This window comes from Cannabis sativa, chromosome 6 (genome assembly GCF_029168945.1).
Source record: "Cannabis sativa cultivar Pink pepper isolate KNU-18-1 chromosome 6, ASM2916894v1, whole genome shotgun sequence".
NCBI lineage: Eukaryota > Viridiplantae > Streptophyta > Magnoliopsida > Rosales > Cannabaceae > Cannabis > Cannabis sativa.
In genome coordinates this window covers 10,236,995-10,258,567 of record NC_083606.1, presented here as the reverse complement: position 1 = coordinate 10,258,567, position 21,573 = coordinate 10,236,995, and the positions used below count along the sequence as shown (strand labels likewise).

The 21,573-nt window shown below is 31.6% G+C and overlaps 1 long non-coding RNA gene across 5 annotated transcripts; it reads right to left on the bottom strand.

Moving 5' to 3' along the window:
* Positions 1-14,460: 14,460 nt before the first annotated feature.
* LOC115725575 (uncharacterized) lies at positions 14,461-18,877 on the bottom strand. 5 transcript variants are annotated; one of them, XR_009688271.1, is made up of 9 exons: positions 18,719-18,877; positions 18,483-18,539; positions 18,297-18,350; positions 16,984-18,139; positions 16,541-16,602; positions 16,305-16,361; positions 16,119-16,172; positions 15,908-15,961; positions 14,461-14,632 (listed from the first exon to the last, which is right to left on the bottom strand). It is a non-coding gene; the product is annotated as an uncharacterized LOC115725575 (long non-coding RNA). The 5 variants fall into 5 exon arrangements; XR_009688274.1 differs by having other exon boundaries at positions 16,989-18,139; positions 18,265-18,350; positions 18,483-18,562; positions 18,719-18,876; XR_009688272.1 differs by having other exon boundaries at positions 16,989-18,139; positions 18,265-18,350; positions 18,719-18,876.
* Between the last annotated feature and the right edge of the window lie 2,696 nt (positions 18,878-21,573).

The window sequence follows — 21,573 nt, the reverse complement described above, 5'->3', positions numbered from 1 at the left end:
CTGAAACTGGAAAGTGGCACAGGTTACCCGGTCATTTCCAGCCACTCCCATAAAATTGAGGATGCGTTCTATTACCGAAAGCCACTGCTCGGCCTTCATCACATCAGGGCCTCCCAGAAACACTGGAGGTGCCTGTTTTCGAAATCTTTCGTACAACGGTTCCATACGGTTGCCAACAGCAGGTTGCTCTGCTGGCACCGCGGAATCGCAACGGCTCGAACCACTTGAGGAGGCACGGCAGGAGGACCCTGCTGCCTCAATCTTTGGATCTCTTCATCTTGTTGGCGGATTCTATCTTGCATCTCCGCAAACCTTTGCTCCCAATCAGGAGGAGCTTGAGGTGGATTTACAGGGCGACCACCCTGAGCTCTGCCACGGCCACGGCCGCGACCACGAGGATTTTAAGGATTCCTCTGACCGCCTCCGGTCTCAACCATGCCACCCTGACTTCTTATATTTCGCGGGGCGTCCATTTAATAGGACTTAGCCTGCGAATCCATAAGCCAGGCAGGTTAGACAGCGATCAAAATTAACACCGCTCTTAATAACTTAAAGGCAACACACTTTCTTTTCTTTTTTAAGAAAATATATTTAATTTAAATCTAATATGCTTCCTAACATGCTTTCACATTCACATTTATTTAAGGTACTAAACAAGTACAGGCTTACTGAACCGTGAACCGAGCTTTCTCTGATGAAGATTGTACATGTCATAGCAAGCTTCGGTAGACAAACCTGGCGGCTCTGATACCAAAATTGTAACGCCCTAATGCTAAGGCACGCTACAGTGCTTTTTCAATTATTGTGCAATCTTTGCTAATCAAAGAAATTTCTCGAAAAACGTGTCAAATTAAAACTTTTGCATTAAATACTAATCTTTGTAATTTAATAAAATATTTACAAGTGCCGGGATCCCGATTTTTAAAACTTTACAAACTTTACTTTTCAAGCATACATTCCAAAATATACAGATTTACAGGTCGCACAGCGACTTTCAAAATACAACTCCCAGATGTCCCGAGACCGAACACTCCAGGTCGCGCCGCTTGACATGTACAATCTCACCCGAGCTCAGGTTCACTCCTGTTCAGCCTTCGCCTTTCCTTTACCTACACATGGAAGCGAACCGTGAGTCAACGGACTCGGTAAGAAATGCATATAACATATCATATAATTTCCGACTCGTAAATAGGCGCCCATACACCTATTTACAGAGCTTAACAGATGAGTATGAACGTTCAAACTACTTGTGCTATTGACCATGATATCACTCCTACCAGCTTTATAATTGAGCTGTAGGACCGGCACTATGTTCGTGCCGCTATGATAGCGTCAACAACACCCAAAAGTATAATTGGCCATGATATCACTCTTAACCAGTACGATGCATGCTTCGCCGAACCGACACGATGGTTGTGTCGCTATGATAGTACCAATTCATACTTTCAAGGGAGAATATCACTCTTAACCAGTACGATGCCTGTACTGCTGAACCGACACAATGATTGTGTCGCTATGATATCACCCGAACACATATAATGATACAAACAACATGCATATATATCATACATATACATACACCCAGATAATCACATCACACATTATACACAGTTCTTACCTGTTTTCCGAATTCAAGTGTGCTGGCCGACCTGAACGGAATTTCTGTGCTAGATGGATGCCCTAATCACATATTGAAACCGGGTAAGTCACATGATTAAAACCCTAATCCCGGGAAACCCAAGACCAAAACCCTAGGTTCTGCTATACTCTAAAGGGGTTATTCTAACTCTGGAAATGGGGAAACACCCAACCGAGGCACTGAAATGGACAAAAATTGAGAAAACGAAGTGCTCGGGATTCCTGCCAAACCGCTGGCGGTTTTTGTGGCAGTGCAAACCGGCTAGCCGGTTTGCACCAGTAATCCCAAAACACCTCCTCCATTGCTCAATTTTCCACCAAATGTTACCAAACTTTCCAGAGCTCCTAAACAATGCATAAACAATAAAACCCAGCCAGTATTTCACAGAAAAACACACCAATTCAATTTATGACATTAAAGCTCAAAGCTTTGATTCAAAGCTCAAAATTGCATAGAACCATTAACACCAATTAAAACCAGCTGCAAGGAGTTAAAATCAACCTAAAAGGACCCTAAAATTCGAACCCTAAACCTAACTAAACCTAACAGCCCATCAATTTCAAAATCACCATTTGAACCTAACTAAAAAGCTTGAAACTAAGAAGGGTTTCATTGAATCTTACCTTAGTTTGATTTCTCCTTTGGATTCCTTGCTGAAACTCAAAAAATCACAGCAAACCCCCTTGGTTTGTCCCAGCCGAAAGCAAGAGAGAGAGAGGTTCAAGAGAAAACTAAAATTCCAATTTTTCCTTTTCTTGATTTTTCTTCAAATGAGACAAAAGGATTTTTAACTAATCCTTTGCTGAAAATCAACTTGCAAGGTGTCATTACTAAGGGCAGCCACCTACCCCTCACCAAATAAGAAAAGACTAAAAAGCCCTTAAGGTTAAAACTTGGTTAATTCTAAAGCTAGGGGTAAAATGGTCGATTCCATAACCCCGCTCAAACCCGATAAAATATTTTCTCCAAAATATTTCCCACTATGAAATAAGGTTCTAAACTTACCTATGTGATCAATCTAGCCATCCATCGCATTTTCCGTTGTCGCCGAACAAAAATTACAAAAATAACATATTACACATATACACTAAATAATACTCCTAGAGTTTAATAAAATCTCCGGAATTGAGAAACTATAACTCTAATATTTATTTCTAAATATTGGGGTCCACAAATAAATTAATTCACAAATAATAGTAAAATAATAAAAATTAGTGCTAATTGCCTTTACTAATCCTTATACTAGAGCGGTCATTACAAATATCAACTAAAGGAAGGCTGCCAACCACTCCAAATTAATGATGACAAAAGCCTATTGTTTTACATAAAGCTATTAACTAAGAAAATTGATTTCAAATGATATCTATTATGTGTGAACACATTCAGCAACACAAAAACACAATCTTTTTTGGCAGCTACCCAAACAATAGTGAGCAACAATGTGATAATGACAGAAAGTGACAATCACTCAGTACAATCAGATGTGAAGCAACCTGACAACAACACAACAACAACAAGTAAATAACTTTTATCTGCTCCAAGGAGGGGATTAGTTTCAAAATATGTTATTTTGGTTGATACTGACACTTTGACAGTAGAATCAACCATATAACAACAAGAAAGCAACCAAAAGCAAACCCCCAAAGGTGTTGAATATTGAAAAATCTATACTTATTTATTTATCGTTTGATATTGTTTTAGTTGAAAACTACACAATATCTACAAAATAATAGTTTAGTTATTTTTATGTTATTGTGAAGCTTCTTTTGTGGTATTTTTACAACATCTTATTTAAACTTGAAAATAAAATCAAGTGGTTTTCATGTTGTTGTAAAATTTGTTATAAATTATATATATATATATATATATATACACTACAATGGTTGTCCAACAATTAAAAGAATAGATTTTTACATGTTAAAACAACTTATCTTATTTCTTACATTCAGACATGAAAAATAATAAGAGAACACGCATTATGTTGATTTTACATCAAGTGGTGACATTGATCGAAAGAGATTGTAAATATAAAGAAAAAATACTTATATTTACTAATAGTATTTTACATTTGTTTTAAAGTTGTAAACACGTTGTTTAATTTCATTACTTTTTAAACATGTTACTTTCACGTTATTTGAACATTGAATTTCAATGGTTAAAATTTGTAGAATTCCTTAAATTATATATACAATTGTTTTTATATTTTTATATCGTTGCTAAATAGTTGTTAACAGGTTAAAAAAAACCTATTGGCAACTAGTATCTTTTTTCAAATCTAAATCAAGAACTTCATCCTCGAATTCAAAATCATATACAACCTAAAACATTAGGAAGAAAAAAAAAATTAAAACACACTACTAAAAACGTAAAAAAGAAACAACAAGAAAAAAACTAAAATAAGAAATTAAAAAAAAAAAAACCCCCATCGAAGCCTTTCAACCTTAACAGATTTCGAAGACTTCATTCTCTTTGCTTTACGAGCTTCAACCTTAGATGGAAGTGGTACTTTTATAGTTACAGAAGCCTCTGGAACATCAGAGATATTAGACATTCTCTTCTTCGCAATACATTTCATACCCATTTTAGGTTCATCTTCAACCTTCAGATTAGTGGACTTCGAAGGAGTTTTCTTAAGTTTCTTAGAGATTTTTTTAGCAGGGGAAGAGGACATCAAACCTGACCTAGTAGTTCCATTTATACACAATAAAATAAAAATAATTGAGAAATGAAGAAGAAGACAAAAGAAGGAGGTTATGGAGGAGAGGGATTCGTGACTGAAAAATAAAGTTGGAAATGAGTGGGTTAGGACAGAAGTTTGACAATTTTAAAAATCCAATCGTGAATGATGAACATAGAAATAATAATGAGCAAAAAATTAAAAAAAAAAAAAAAAAGTGAGAGAAAGAGAGAAATAACATGTAACACAGAAAGAAAATGGGGGAGGAAGAAGAATGACATCATCAAAAAGGTAATTTTGTAATTAAAGAACTTTTTTAAATATAAAAATGAAAAACATAAAATATATAAAAAGTTTAAAAAAGCTAACTGGAATAAAAATGTAAAAAAAAAGGGCCAAATTTAGTATCTAGTGTAAGCTTCACTAGCTAGGAAAATTTGGTACGGCTCATATATAAGACCAAACTTTTTTTGGACATAAATTAAGGGTGTTCATAAAATAGTTGATCCAATCCAATTTACACGATCCAATCTAGTGTGGATATCCGTACTTATGCGGATTGAATTAGATTAAAAAATTCAAAATCCACACTTGTACAGATTGAATGTTGATTGATATGCAAAAGTAACCGATTTAATCCAATCTACATATCTTTATAAAAAAAATTAAAAAATTATATATACAAATAATAATAGTAATTTAAAAAGTCTAATGCATATAATACAATTATATTTCAAAACTTAATAGATTAAATGTATATTCTATTCTTATATATAATTTACTTTTCTACATACAATTTAAAATAAAAGTAAATATTTCTTTATATATACAATTTTTTTCTTCTTTTGAATTTGTTAATTTATTTATTTAATGTGTTCTTGGAGACATGAAATAATTATAATTTATTTTATTTTGTTGCTATGTGAAAAAAAAATATTTTATTTCATAAATATTAAATAATTTAATATTAAAAGTAACCAATTCAAAATAATTGATCCAATCCGCACTTTTGCGGATTAGATTGGATTTGAGCTATTGTGCGGATTAGATTGGATCTAAAAAATAAAATTCACACTTAGTGTAGATCGGATGCACTAGTAAAATAGTGCGGATTGAATTGGATGAACACCCCTAAACATAATATAAGACCAAACTTTATATGTATATATTTGCTTTATATTTTTTTTTTCCATTTATAATTTGGCACACCTTAAACGGTTAATTAACCCAATTAAAAGTCAAATAAAGAACATACTATTTATTATAAGCATATAATTAGGATGCAACAAAATTATAGAATAAACGAAAATATATTACTATTTATTAAAAAATTATTTGTTACATTAGAAAATATTTATGTTACTACTTTGAATGAAAATAAAATAAAAATAGAAAGCCAACTACTTCATCAAAATATGTGTTAATATTATATATGAATTATTTTTTAATAGATATTACCTATGTATGAACTTAAAAAAGTGATGAGATGTCAAAATAGTGACTTAATATAGAATAAGTTGCTAACATTTATTTGTTTACATTAGTCACATTATTATTTTTTTACCTAGATATGATCAATTTTTTGAAATTATCTTAATTTTAGAAATACCAAGTATATATTTTTTGTTATCATATGATCTATATTTGAAAGAGTAAATTAATTTAATTTAACTTACATGGGAAAAATAAAAAAGAAAAGAAAAGGTAAAATACTATATAAAAAAATATATATATTACTTTAGTCACAACAAAACGTGTGACTAAAAATAAAAAAGTTGTGATTAATTATAAATTGTTATTCCTACATGGTGACTAAAAAGTCTGTGACTAAAAATATTAGTGACAAAAATCATAATTTGTTGTGAGTAAATGTGTTTTTAATCACAATACTTGTGACTAAAATTAAATTAGTGACAACTTGTATCTAAATCTCATGTTAGTCACAAGTAATTTTTTTATTGTGAATAAAAGACATTTAATTATAAAAAAAAAAAAAATTGTGACTAAAAAATTGTTACTAAAGAATAAAAATAGTCTTTTTTTTGTAATGAAACAAAATTGGGTGGCTATATACATTTTAAAAAAAAAAAACTAAAAATAAACAATATATATTATGTTTTTTTAAAAAATAAGTGTTAAAATTCTTAAGAATGGCAATTTAAAAAGGCTTCTTGGCGAAAAAAAAAATACTTTGCAATACTTTTAAATTAGTTAAGATTATAAATTTAAATTTGTCATTAGGTATGTAAGATGAATAAGGAAAGTAGATAATATCTAAAATAATCTCAAATAAGAATTATTTAAGACAAATAGTTAATTAATATAGATTATTAGATCTTAATGTAATATAGTTAATATTAAAATAACTATTTATGAATAAATAAATTAGTACCCATTAAAAAATATATATAACATTGTTAAAAAAAAAATATGAAATCCAATCTAATCTATTGCTATGGACTGAAAAATTTCAAATTTATACTTATACAAATTGAATGTTGATCTTATAAAAATGACCGATCTAATCTAGTAAAAAAAAAATTTAATGTAAAAAAATAATAACATAAAAACCTTTTTTAATGTTTATATACTAAAAGTAATATAGATCTAATTTATTTATTTATATATATTAAATAAAAATTTAAGCACTAATAATTAATGTTATCTTTCTACACACAAAAAAAATAAAAAAAAATTCTTTTTTTTATGGAGTTTACTATTTTCTATTTATATATTTTTATTTGTTGTTGAATAATTATAATTTACTTTTTTTCATTAGATACATAAACTAAAAAGAGATATTTTATTTTTAATATTTAACAAATTTTGGCAACAAGAAAAAATTATTAGTATTTTAATAAAGAATAAATAATCTAATATTGAAAAAGTAATAAATCTAAAATAATGAATTTAAAATGTAAAATCTGCAGATGTACCAAAAATAAAATAATGTGAATTTAGTTGGATGAGCACAAGTGTATATATATTTAAGGAGAAAATAAATTAAAACCCAATAATAAAATTGGGTTATTACAATTTTTCCTATTAAAATGTTCTAACTCTATATAATCAAGATAATACATTATGAGTGGTTAACAATTTTTAATATTATTATTAAATGAAAACATATAAAATTTTATAATAATTAAATAACACTAATAATAATAAGATATAATTACGTGTAGTGGTGGTAAATGTTTATTATTATCTAATAAATCTAAAAGAGCTATGGCACTAAGGTGCTTAGCACTATTATGGGCTAACGCCTAATAATTAGATAATTATTTTTTATAATATTTATTAAAGTAAAACAAGTGAAATCTGATATTAAATTACACAAATAATAATATTATATCTCACAAGAGTATTAGGCACCATAAATACACTTTAACATTTCTCTAAATATAATTATAGCACATATCTATTCTATATAAAGTGTGCCTATATAACTGAAATTCTTGGTTTTTGAAAAATTTATGGGTAACTTTTAATTTTTATTTAATAAAATAATAAAATATTATTTATACATAATAAAATAATAATAAAACAAATCCTACTAATATTTGAACTGATATTAAATATTCTACAATCAAATATTTTAGTTGAGTTCAAAGTTTTTAATTTTACTTTGAAAGATTGGAAACTATTAAGTTTGTTCTTAATGGGTTTTCTACAAGGCTCACTATGCCGATAATTGAGGCCGATGTCGAGTCTTCTAAGATCGAACAAGTTGTTTTCTTGACAAACAAACACCCGAACCCAGATGGGTTTTCCCCAAATACTTTAAAGAACGAGCATATTAGAAAATCTGGTTGGAACAGAGAGAGCCCTAAGGTTTTCATGTCTTTGGGTCCCAAAGCACAAGCGTCGAGCAAAACATGCCAACCATTCTCTGTAGCAATACTCATCCATTGATATGAGTATCGAGAGCCAGTCATTCTCGATTGAAGTGGGAAAACGAACAACCCCTTGTTGTGTTTATTACCTCTTATTAATAAAATCATACCCGAATCGCTGTGGGAGGTATTGACTCGAGTGTGTTTTTCGCTGTGGGAGGTATTGACTAGCACGTAATATTCTTCTAATATATCTCTCTCTATATATAATAATATGGTTCTTTTTTTTTTTGGGACGTTCGTTAATATATGTTTAATGGCTTTTGCCATTAATTTTCGTTTTTGGTTCATATACGGATGGCATATAATGCATCAATCAGTTTTTTTTCAATCGTATTAATTGATTGAATTTTTTTATTGGCTTCAATCCTCTTAGGTATACATATATATTGAATTGATTCGTAAGTAGCAGTTTATTTATTTATTTATTTAGTTTTCCTTTTCTTTATTAATTACTTGCTGTACGAGTTTTTTGGCATATATATGTGATGCTGTAAAGTAATTTATTATTAATATGATATATGACTTGCTGTTTACATACATATATATTTTATTAAAGATTATATATATTTATATATAATATGTGTAATATATATATGTTACAGCATAAATTGATAAATGTATATTTTAGTTCAAACAATTAAATTCAAATTTTAGTGTTGGTTTATAACTAATATTTTGAGTAAATTAATTAAAATAATGTGTTGCCAAAGTTACCTTCTTTTGTGTAGATTAATTTATTTAAATATTAGGTTGGTTGTGTGTTAGTAATTGATGCATATATTGTCTAACCCAAAGGTAAGTGAAGGCTAGCTCACGGAGTTTCCATGCTTTGCGGCTACCATCTTCAATCTCATGCACTACTCTTCACTAATATTATAATTAATAAGATATTGATTATATTTTATGACTCTTTTTATTAATTACGTAGTCATTACTATATTTTTTATTTTGTCCATCTACTGATTTATTTGAAAACAGTTGAATAAATGGCTACAATATATACAACAATTAAGGATATCACCCCAAGTACAGAAAGTTGGAAGATTGAAATTGTTAGAAAAATCTGGAAAGAGGACAAGCAAGAGTTCACCCCTCAAATATCAAAAGCTTATGTTAACAGATAAAAAGGTATACAATTAGTTTATTTACCGTTGAAATTATAAATACTCTACTAATAAATGCTATATTTTCCGAATTTTGACTATAAACACGCTCCAACAGATTATTATATCATAAATATATTTTTTTCCTTAAAAATGAACATAGGGTAATGATGTTGAAGCAGTAATATTTGGCACTGAAATTGATGCTAGAGAAAACACTTTGGAAGTGTTCCACACTTACTACATCAGCAACGCTTATGTAAAAAAAACAACCTCACCTTTCGATAAAAAGCGAGACTACAAATATTCTTGGACATTGAACTCAAGAACAGAAATCGAAGAAATCCAAACAGAAGACAACGAGATATCAGCACCAAACTATGATTTCATTCCGTTTAGCGACCTGCATACACCTAAAGAATTCAGCAAACCAATAGGTATTTACAATTTGATTTTCATATATATATATATATATATATATTCCTCATTGACTAACTATTTAATATTTCAATTTATTAGATATTTTGGCTATTGCTCTCAAAATGAACCCACCAAAAGAAGTCAACACTCCCTATGGACTACATACAATTTAAAATATATTTAATTGATGAAAGGTAAACTATACATTTAATCTACCACTATAAATACACCCTTGTGTTCATTTTTATTGCGATATATTAAATACTATTTAACAAAATTTTTGCTAATCCATTTTTTTATTTCTTTACAAAGTTGTAGCTTCAAACCAGTATGTTTGACGATGTGGGGGCATAAAGTTCACGATGAATGCTTACAAATAGCAGAAGTAATCGAAGACAAACCCATAATATTGGGATCAAAACGAATTGTTCAAACCAAGAGAGGTTATTGCATTAATTAAACTACTGATATTTAAAAGGGAAAATTCAAAAATTCAATTAACACATACATTTTGATTTAGGGTTGTCTCTATCGTCACGCGACACGAGTACCTTCAAAATCAATCCTCAACTCCTCGAAGCAGAAGCACTAAAGGAATGGTAATACTCATAAAATCAAATACACATACTATTATAGCTACACATTTTACAAAAAAATTTAAATTTTTGTATACTATATTTATAATAATACTTACTCTATTTTAAGGGCGGAGAGTAACGAAACAGAAATTAAAAACGCAATAGCAAACTGCTTGACATATGAATCTTCTCCAAAATCTTTTGTTGGATTACACAAAATAGTGACTAACATCCAAATTTCAGAGTTGATGAAAAATCTGCAACTGAATGAGGTAAAAACTACTATAATATTTACTTTATGAAACTTTCGTTTCAATATCTTACTATTATTAACACCATTTGATTTGGATGTAGAAAAAATATTTTTGGATTGAGGCGGCAATAAAAATAACTGATACTCTCCAGAATTTTTATTACATGTCATGTGACGCATGTCATGAAAAAATAGATTTATACAATCGCGATGAAAAAATCATATGTGACAAGCCAACATGCGGCCAAGAAGGATTTAGATCAAATAAACGGGAAAAATGAAAAAGAAATAGGAGTATGCGGTAGATAATGATCTATCTTGAGTCTATATTTTTATACTTTATCTTAATGAAATTTTCGTTATATTACAAAAAACATATGATGTTATTGAAATTAAGTTAAAATAAAAAAATATACCAAAAATCTTATAATGCATTTTACAGTGCTATAGCATATGTTGAACTTGATGACAATACAAAGAGCCTATCTGCTGTCATGTTCGCAGATATTGTCGAAAAAATATTTTCGTATAATGCTGCCCAACTAATGAACTATACTGCAGAGGTGTAGTTTTTAAAAAATTAAATAGTTTTACATGCCTTTCATAAGTTGATTTTTTAATTAAATAAATTATGCACACCATGTCTAATCATCTTAAATGAAAATACATCACTGTTTGCAGGAACACCGCCGCTTTGTCGACACTACCATAATCAATTTATCAAAGAAAAAATGGATAATCCAGATATATGCAGACCCGACTAGAATGAAAAGTGCAAAATACAAAAATTACACTATTGTCTCTATCAAAGAAAATGAAGATTGAAATCCACCAATGACTATCATTAGTTTTCTTATCTACAATTTTTAGACTAATGCTATCTTCAATTATCAACAATTTAGAGATTGATTTTTAATTTTCTTTTTATCTTACCCCCATTTAAGTAATGTTTCTTTAAGTATTGGAACATCAATTTTTAGTATATTTTTGGATTAACTTAAGAACATATTTAAATCATTAAGCTTTCTTAAACACTAATATATTGCATTCAGTATTCAATAATAATCTCACTTTCAAATAACATAAAAAAAAACCTAGCATAAAATTTAATATATATGTCTCGCACGTAATTTTTTGCTAGTATATATATACATATATAGTACATAATGCAATATTAGTTAAGTTAGGTAGTAAATATGATTTTGCAGAAAAACGTATATTGGGCAATATGTTATACATACCCCTTATAACAACCCTACGTACATAATTAAATAACATAATAGCTACTGTACCAAACTCTTACAATCAACTTTTTCATCACCTATATATATTGTGTATAGAGAATCATACAATTAACTCACTCACATCTACTTATATATTCAAGTAAGAAAATACATACAAATTGAATTTGTGAGTATGAAAAATAATAAACTTCTTATAGTTGTGACATTGTTGTTATGCCTTATTGGATTAACCAAGCTGGCCAAAGCTGATCATCACAATGATGATGATCATCAAAAACCATCATCACTAGATCAAAAAGGTCTCTTACTACCCAAAATCCTACACAAATTACCTAAGCCATCACTGCCACCACTACCCTCTTTGCCAAAACTTCCATCCTTGCCACCACTCTCTTTGCCCAAACTTCCAACTTTGCCACCACACTCTTTGCCTAAACTTCCAACTTTGCCACCACACTCTTTGCCATCACTGCCACCATCAATTTTACCCAAAACACCACCTCGATCAGGTTCATCTCCAATCTCACTGCCCTCCATATTACATAAATCACCACCACCACCACCATCCTAAATTCATCATTAGTCGGGCCCTTCAAATATGAAACTTGAATTAAAATAAAGGAAAAATAATATATTTATATACTTATGTATACATAATATGATGGAATATGTAGTTTACTATCATCAATCTATTAAATATTTACTTATATGTTATTTTCATTGTTCTAATTATTAATGTTGTTCATCTTGAGTTATGTAATATGTATAACTTTAACTACATATGTTCAGAATAAATAATTGCTACTATTTGTGTGTATCTACTTATTAGTGCAAGAAATTTGAATAAGAATATTGGGATGATTAGTAAATCTCTGTACTCATATTGTGAAGAATGTAAAATTCTGATGAAGAAGAAAAATGGCTAGAAGCCTTATATTAAAACCAGAGGAATGGCTAAAAGCCTTTTACAGAACGAGAGAAAATACTAAAATGAAAATGGTGCTAAAAGCAATATCTATACAAGGAAACAAGTAGTCTATATACTAGTTGAATGTTACGTGCCGATGCACGTATTGTTAGTTTTATTTGGGGTTTTGGTCTTGTTTTATTTAATTTTTTTTTAGCATAGTATTGTAATGTAAATTTAAATTTATAAAAACTGTGTAAAATGATATTATCATATGAACGATTGTACTTGTAAAGACAAACCGAGTATTTAATAAATAAAACATAATATTTTATAAAAGAAATGTTAAGTATATATTTATTAATAAATAAACAGGACATTAATCTCAATATGGATACTCCTAATATACACAACCTCTAACTCATTCTAACACCAATTTAAGCTTGATTGTTGTCCAAAATCAATGCTTGTAATTGTCCATATATATAGGCTATAGGAGAATTACTCTGAGGAAAAGATCACACCATAGAGAATGAACACAATAATTGATGTTCTTCCAAACTACAAAAATCAGCCACACTCTTGAGAGGTCTATAGCTACATAGAGAATTTATAGTACAAAAAAATAAGATGAATCAAATGTGTGGATATAATTATATATATATATAAATACATATCGAATCAGAGAAAGAAACACCACAATAAGAAATAGGGAACCTCTTGAGGAGAAAAAAACTTCACAAGAATAATGAAAATGCCATAACAAATGTTGTTGAACTTGCTACCTATAAAAATTAGGACTTGGTTAACTTACAATCAAAAGTAGTGGTCTTTATTCTTAGGGGCTAGGTAGGCCGCCTAAGTAGTTAAAATTACAGGCCAAAATGATTTAACACGTGTAATATAAAGTTTATGTACTAAAATGAGAGTTGTGTAATAGATTAGTTTAGTGACAAAGTAGTACATGTGAAATGATGTCAATCTCGAGAAGAACTGGATTATGAAATGAGCCTGACTCGAAGTCCACCAATAGTACCTAGTAAGAGGCAACAAAGAGCATAAAATGCAAGATGAGGTGCACTTCATTCATGGAAGCCTCACAGATTCTCTTCCTGTATTCTGTGTATAATTTCAGTGCTTCATATCCAAACAGTGATAGTTATCATCTCTGTGTGTGTGGTTGTTACCTATAATGTAACAATAAAAGTACCCAATACCATGTTCTGTAGACTTCAAATCATTTTGCAATCAACAAGATTGTGATGTACACTACTAAAAAACCTCAAATTCCCGTCAGTTTTACACTGTCGGGCAAAAAATTCCCGACAGTCCATAAAACCGTCGCCTATACGAGCGTCGCGAATACTGGGTAAAATAGACGATGGTTTTAAACCGTCGAGAAAATACTATAGGCCACGACAGTTTTAAATCGTGGCCTATAGTTTAGGCTACATTTTAAAACCGTGGGCTAAAGTAGAGGCCACAGTTTAAAATTGTCGCCTATAGTGTTATAGGCACAGTTTTAAACCGTCGCTTACAGTAAAATTTTCAGTTCACTTATAAATTTCATATTTTTTAGCGACAGTTTCTGCCCGTCATTGGTTTGCAAATAAAAAAGAAAACAATAAAAAAAAATATTTTTTTCCTTGCAATAATTAATTTTTACTAATTTATATATTGTCACAATTAGTTAGAATAAAGTATAAACATAAATTAAAAATGAACAAAAACTGAAATATATACAAACTACGTACTCAAGCTTACTTTATATGAAAGTAATTGGTTATAGTGTAAAATATAAACAAAAACAGAAATTGATCATGATAATAGCTCTTGTCCTGTGTTCAGACGAATTCAATCTACTGATCACGCAAAAAATTCATCTCACCATTTGAGTATGGATTGCTCTTACCTGCAAAAAAACAAAAAAAAAAAAATTACACATCTTAAGATTAAATTTATTTTCTCCAATAAATTCCTAGAACCCATAATATATATCTAACATGGTTTACAAAATATCAATTTTGGTGGGCAGGTGTGACTTCTTTTCCTAAATGAGAAAACTACTAAATCATTACACATCCTTACTCGTACTGTAAAGAAAACCAGCTCATTAGTAAACAGTAAACACACTATCAAAGCACCCCTAATATAATGAAAGCCAATACTTATATAACTTGTGTTCTTAATGAAAGCCAATACTTGTATAACTTGTATAACTTTGACACAGCAAGATATATTACAACAAATCATTCCCATTCATTGCAAAGTGCTATGTGATTCAGTGATTGAATACTGTCCACATATTTTCTTACCAACTCTATATCTCATAGAGCTTCATCAAGGGAAAACTACCCTTGTCTCATGTGATTGTATTGCTTGAGATGTTGCATGAATTGAGTTAAAAGACAGCAAGAAAGATGGCCTCAGAAAATCGCAACAAAGAATTTCAAATTATCATTTAGTAACAAAAAAAATAAAAATCTTATAACTAAACAATAAAAATAATATACAGGTATAACTTAATTATAAAATTTATTGTGACTGAAATTATATTGTAATTATTTTTACTCATACTTTATATTTTTTAGGAAGAATTTTAGTGTCTTTGAGAAGTTGAAAACATTCTCCACTATTATACATAGCTATGGATTTTTAACAGAGATGAATCAAGCATAGCCAAAAGGTTGCCTTATTAACTTCATGAAGATAACACATTGACTATAAACTACACATTCTCTTGGAAAGAGTTACAGTCAAACAAATGACGAGGATTGAATGTTACATCTCTATCAACAAACAATATGCCCTTTTCAACTCCCAAACTTTCACAAAACACACAAGACCGATTCCCCTTATCAACTTGAATCTATTCCTTAATCTAGAAAGAACCTTTTATCTTTCCTTAAAGAAAATGTTGCCCATTCATTTCATGCATATATATACATCAGCAGCCAGCACATAATCCCATCTTAATAATAAAAAAAAATAATAATAACAAATCGAATACAATGTTCTTGTTATCGAGCTCTGGGCAAGGTCCAGAACCGGTGGTGATCAAGGTCGAGCTTAATATCCTCGTTGTCTTTGTTTTCTATTTTCAATGATATTGCTCGCTCATTCACATTTAAATTGAGAAAAAAGAAATACATATAAACAAAAAATATAGCAAGAGATGAGAAAGAACCTGATGGCCAGCTCTCAATGTTTTATAGAGACATTTCTGGCTAATGTCTATGATCTGCAACATGTATTTTAATGAGCACAGAATCAGAATAGAAGAAACACAACCAAAATGTCTGGCTACAATTTCAGCTTTTTTTGCTGATGAGAATGTCTAAAATTTATTGTTTAATGAACACTAACAGAAAATTATCTATGAAATAGATGGTAAGAACCTTGCCACCATCATCTGCAGCTGTAAGCAAAGAAGACTTGAAGTTGCAAGCAATCTGCAAGAACAGGATTATGATTCCATGTGTAAGAATTAGCGGAATCGGATCACATAAAAATAAAAATTCACAAATCTAGCTCATTTTTTTCCTCTGAAATTAATAGTGTAAGAGAATGAACTTAATGTCTACCTGATTTATCTCATCCTTATTATATTCATAAGTCTCCAACGGCTTCCAAGAGAAGGCCTGCAAAATAAATTACCTACAAACTTAATAGAAACAAAACATACTTTGTTAAAATAAAAGAAACAATACTATTATATATCACAAATTCCGCATAAAGATAAACGATATATGTTAATGTGAACAAACAAGATACCAATAGAAAAACGTATAATACCAAAACCAAGAGCAAGAATGGTTACCAGATGGACATCAAAGCTCTTGACTTCACTTCCCGAGGAAACATAAATGATGTTTTCATTTCCTATATCAAATGTGTGATTAATACCAATTAGAAACTACCAAGGAGAAAATAATAAGCCCACCAGAATTTCCCAGAAATAATCAATAATCTTGAGAAGAATATTATGTTGTATTATACATACATAAGATATAAATATATGAGTTATATGAGATCCAAATACATACATTTTGTTTCAATTTTCGCATAAATTAACCACATATGAGCTAAAATGGTTCTCCATAAAAATGTCATAATTATGATATGAAAATAAAACTACCCAGTTCCGAGAATTACTACATACACAAAAAATTAAAAGTAGAAGTAGTTTCCAATACTTTCTCACAGGAAAGGAATCAATGAGGACACCCACAATCAAATCTCAAGCGAAACATATACTCGTACCGTACCAGACTTAAACAAATGGATGAGATCGCTTCGTTCCCCACTTCCATGGTGTTCACCACATCTTTGCACCGCATATCAAATCAGCACACACAACCATCTTCTGATACATGAATATATATAGAAATTGATAAATAATTCGGACATAAAATATACCAGAGATAGGGGCTCGGGAGAGAGAAAGAGAGAGGGAAACCAGAGATAGGGGGCTCGAGAGAAAGAAGAGAGAAAGAGTTATGGGTTTTGAAGCTCTCTCTCTCTACTCTGTTGATTTTGTTTCTCTCTCTAGCTTCTGAGAAAAGCTTCTCTCACTAAGTGGGGTTTTGAAGGAGACTCGGGCAGAGAATAAGATGAGTCGATTTCAAAATGCCACAGTTTTTGGATTCTTTCGATCAGAAAGTAGCGATTAAGAATGAGATTGAGACTGAGAGCGCGAGAGGGAAGACCATCAGACCGGAGTGTGGTGAAGAGATTGGGCAGAGGCCAGTGGTGATGCAATTTCTCATTTGAGTGTTAAAAAATTAAAAATTGAAAATCCATTCTAAATGAGAAATTCATTTATCAATTTCAATTTCTATTTCAGGAGATGGAGAAAAAGAGCAATTTTAGGAGGCGATTTCAAAGAGGAGGTTAACGTCCTGGATAAAATATTGTGTGCGGGCAATCAATTTACAGAACTGATTGAGCTATTCTTCAGGAGCTATTCTATCAACAAACAATATGCCCTTTTCAACTCCCAAACTTTCACAAAACACACAAGACCGATTCCCCTTATCAACTTGAATCTATTCCTTAATCTAGAAAGAACCTTTTATCTTTCCTTAAAGAAAATGTTGCCCATTCATTTCATGCATATATATACATCAACAGCCAGCACATAATCCCATCTTAATAATAAAAAAAATAATAATAACAAATCGAATACAATGTTCTTGTTATCGAGCTCTGGGCAAGGTCCAGAACCGGTGGTGATCAAGGTCGAGCTTAATATCCTCGTTGTCTTTGTTTTCTATTTTCAATGATATTGCTCGCTCATTCACATTTAAATTGAGAAAAAAGAAATACATATAAACAAAAAATATAGCAAGAGATGAGAAAGAACCTGATGGCCAGCTCTCAATGTTTTATAGAGACATTTCTGGCTAATGTCTATGATCTGCAACATGTATTTTAATGAGCACAGAATCAGAATAGATGAAACACAACCAAAATGTCTGGCTACAATTTCAGCTTTTTTTGCTGATGAGAATGTCTAAAATTTATTATTTAATGAACACTAACAGAAAATTATCTATGAAATAGATGGTAAGAACCTTGCCACCATCATCTGCAGCTGTAAGCAAAGAAGACTTGAAGTTGCAAGCAATCTGCAAGAACAGGATTATGATTCCATGTGTAAGAATTAGCGGAATCGGATCACATAAAAATAAAAATTTACAAATCTAGCTCATTTTTTTCCTCTGAAATTAATAGTGTAAGAGAATGAACTTAATGTCTACCTGATTTATCTCATCCTTATTATATTCATAAGTCTCCAACGGCTTCCAAGAGAAGGCCTGCAAAATAAATTACCTACAAACTTAATAGAAACAAAACATACTTTGTTAAAATAAAAGAAACAATACTATTATATATCACAAATTCCGCATAAAGATAAACGATATATGTTAATGTGAACAAACAAGATACCAATAGAAAAACGTATAATACCAAAACCAAGAGCAAGAATGGTTACCAGATGGACATCAAAGCTCTTGACTTCACTTCCCGAGGAAACATAAATGATGTTTTCATTTCCTATATCAAATGTGTGATTAATACCAATTAGAAACTACCAAGGAGAAAATAATAAGCCCACTAGAATTTCCCAGAAATAATCAATAATCTTGAGAAGAATATTATGTTGTATTATACATACATAAGATATAAATATATGAGTTATATGATGTAAAGCCTGCTTAGTTAATTTGGAGATTAGCAGTTATTTATGTTAATCAGGAAATTATTTATAGCTATTTAAATAATTTATCATTGTTATTTATGGAATTCAGATATGCATAATTATGTCATCAGTAGCTTTTATGTTTCGTATTTCCGGTGTCCGGTATTTTGGAACGCGGCGTTTGGCTCAGTAGAAATCACAACTTAGTATGTTAGTATTTTGGGGACGGGTTTTAGACATTGGGAATGTCGGGAATGGCCGGGAATTTAGAATGTCCCAAAAATACCCTTTAGTATGAGTTATGTGATTTTATGATGGAGGGGCAAAATGGTCTTTTTGCCCCATTAGTGTTTTGTCTTATATGATTTATTAAATGGAAAATGAATATTTAATTATGTGATTATTTGGCTGAAATGGATTTAAAAAGATGGTATATTATGATATTAATTTCTTTTTCCAACACTTAGTTTTTTTTTTGAAAAGAAATTCCAACACACACACTCACTCAAAGCTCTCTCTTTCTCCCTCATTTCGGCTGGATCTTGGGCTGCTAGGGCAGAGATTTTCCTCTTCAAAGCTTGTGATTTTCTCCTCCTCTAAGTGTAATTCAAGTCTAGGTTTGATCCCTTTTATTTCCCTTTGTGTTTTATTCAAGAAAAATGATGAAAATGGATGAAATGCATGTGATTGTGAAATGTTCTTGCTGCTGTGATTTTGTTGTTAATTTATGGATTCAAAGCATGATTTTTGATGTTAAATGAGTTGTGTGAAGCATGAGTAGCTAGGTTGTTCAAGCTTTTAAATTAATTGTGAAAATTGATGATTTTTGTGAGAAAATGCCATGTTTTGTTTCTGTATATTTGCTGGATGTTATTGTTAGTTTGGAGAGGTGTTTTAATGCTTAGTTAAGTAGAATTAACTAGGCTAGGGTGCATGCTAGTGGGTTTAACCAAGTTTGAGTTCTTGAACTCAAAGCTTGGTCTTCAATGGTGAATTTTGCATGTGGGATTTCTGGGTAGGTTTGATGCTCTAGAATTGTTATTTGGGACCTATGGAAGAGGTCTGGAGAGTTTGGGATCAATTGGGTTCGAATTGGTCAAGATATGTGAATTTTTGGTTGCTGCCTGCGAGGAACCGGAATTCCGGTTGAGCATCCGGAATTCCGGATGGGGGTTCAGATTTTCCCAGAACCGGAATTCCGGTTGGGCAACCGGTCTTCCGGTTGGGGATTTTTCAGAACCCTAGTTTTCCTCGTTTTTGGGTTTTTAGGGGTATTGCCATGCTTTTTATCGTTAGGGAAACTTTTAGTTTCAAGTTTTAGTCCCCGGGAAGTGATTTAGCGTGTCACTTATAGCGTTGTGATTTTTATGGTTTAGGAGCCAGTAATCCGCCGTTCAGCCTTCGTTCCAAGCCAAGTTGACCGGCACACCCGAAATCGAATCCGTGTAAGATTAGTATAACAAGATGCATATGTAGATTACATGTTTAGCGTGCATGTAGGAAGCCCGTTAGTTTACATTAGATATGTATTTAGGCTTCGAACCACCCAACCCCGTCACGTCGGTACAGCCGGAGTATGACCAAGAATGAGTATGACCGGCTCGACCGATCAGCCGACATCGGTTGGTGGTTCGGCTATTGACCTATCCCGTCTGCAGACAGCCGGAGTATGACCAGCCCGGAGTATGACCGGCTCGACCGATCGTGAGGATACTTGTCAATAGTACCGTCCCCCGAATGTTCAAAACTCGCACCATGTTGGACATGGCAAGAGTGCTCAGTACCATGTTGGACATGGCGGTAGCGGGACTCAGTATCGTGTTGGACACGGCAGTCAGTTTTTATGTATGATATTATTATGCTTTTCTTACTGAGTCTGTCGACTCACAGTTTACGTTCATGTGTAGGTAAAGGCAAGGCAGTTGCTGATGGACCGTGAGCGAGCTTATGGGATTGTACATGTCGGGGCGGTTAGGCTCGGAGCGTACGATCCTCGGGACGACAGGCTGAGATTTTTGTAACGGTCGTTAGATGACCTCATTTTGATGTAAAAGTTGAATAGTAAAAACGTTTGTAAATATTTTTATAAATCGGGATCCCGAGACTTTTTGGTAAAATGGTTTATAAGTTTAATGAAAAAGCAAAATTTTAATTAATCACGTTTTTCCATAAACCTCGTTGATTAGCAACGAGCTGCACAAGACGTTTAAAAATCACGTAATACGCCTAAATTAGTTAGGGTGTCACAACTTGGTATCGTAGCCGCTGTGTTGTCTTCCGAAGATCGTCACGACATGTACAATCATCATCGCCAGCTAGCTCGGTTCACGGTTCGCAAGCCTTTATTGCTTTAGTAGTTTATTTTATTCGATTATGAAAAAGAAAAGCCCGTTAGGAAGCATGTTAGTAGCCCGATAGTAGAATAGGCGCATGTTTCATTTCTAATTTCCAAATTAAGCGGCATTAGTAAGCTCGCCTTGAATACGACCCGATATGCCAACTCTTGGTTTCGCAGCGGTTCTAACTAGATGGACGCCGTGGCGGACTACTGTGAGTCGAGGCAACTCCGTGGGGTCGAATCGGGGAGAGGGAGCTCGGTTTCCCCCACCTCGCTGTGGGCCGAGGTAGAGGTCCCCGAGGCAGGCTCG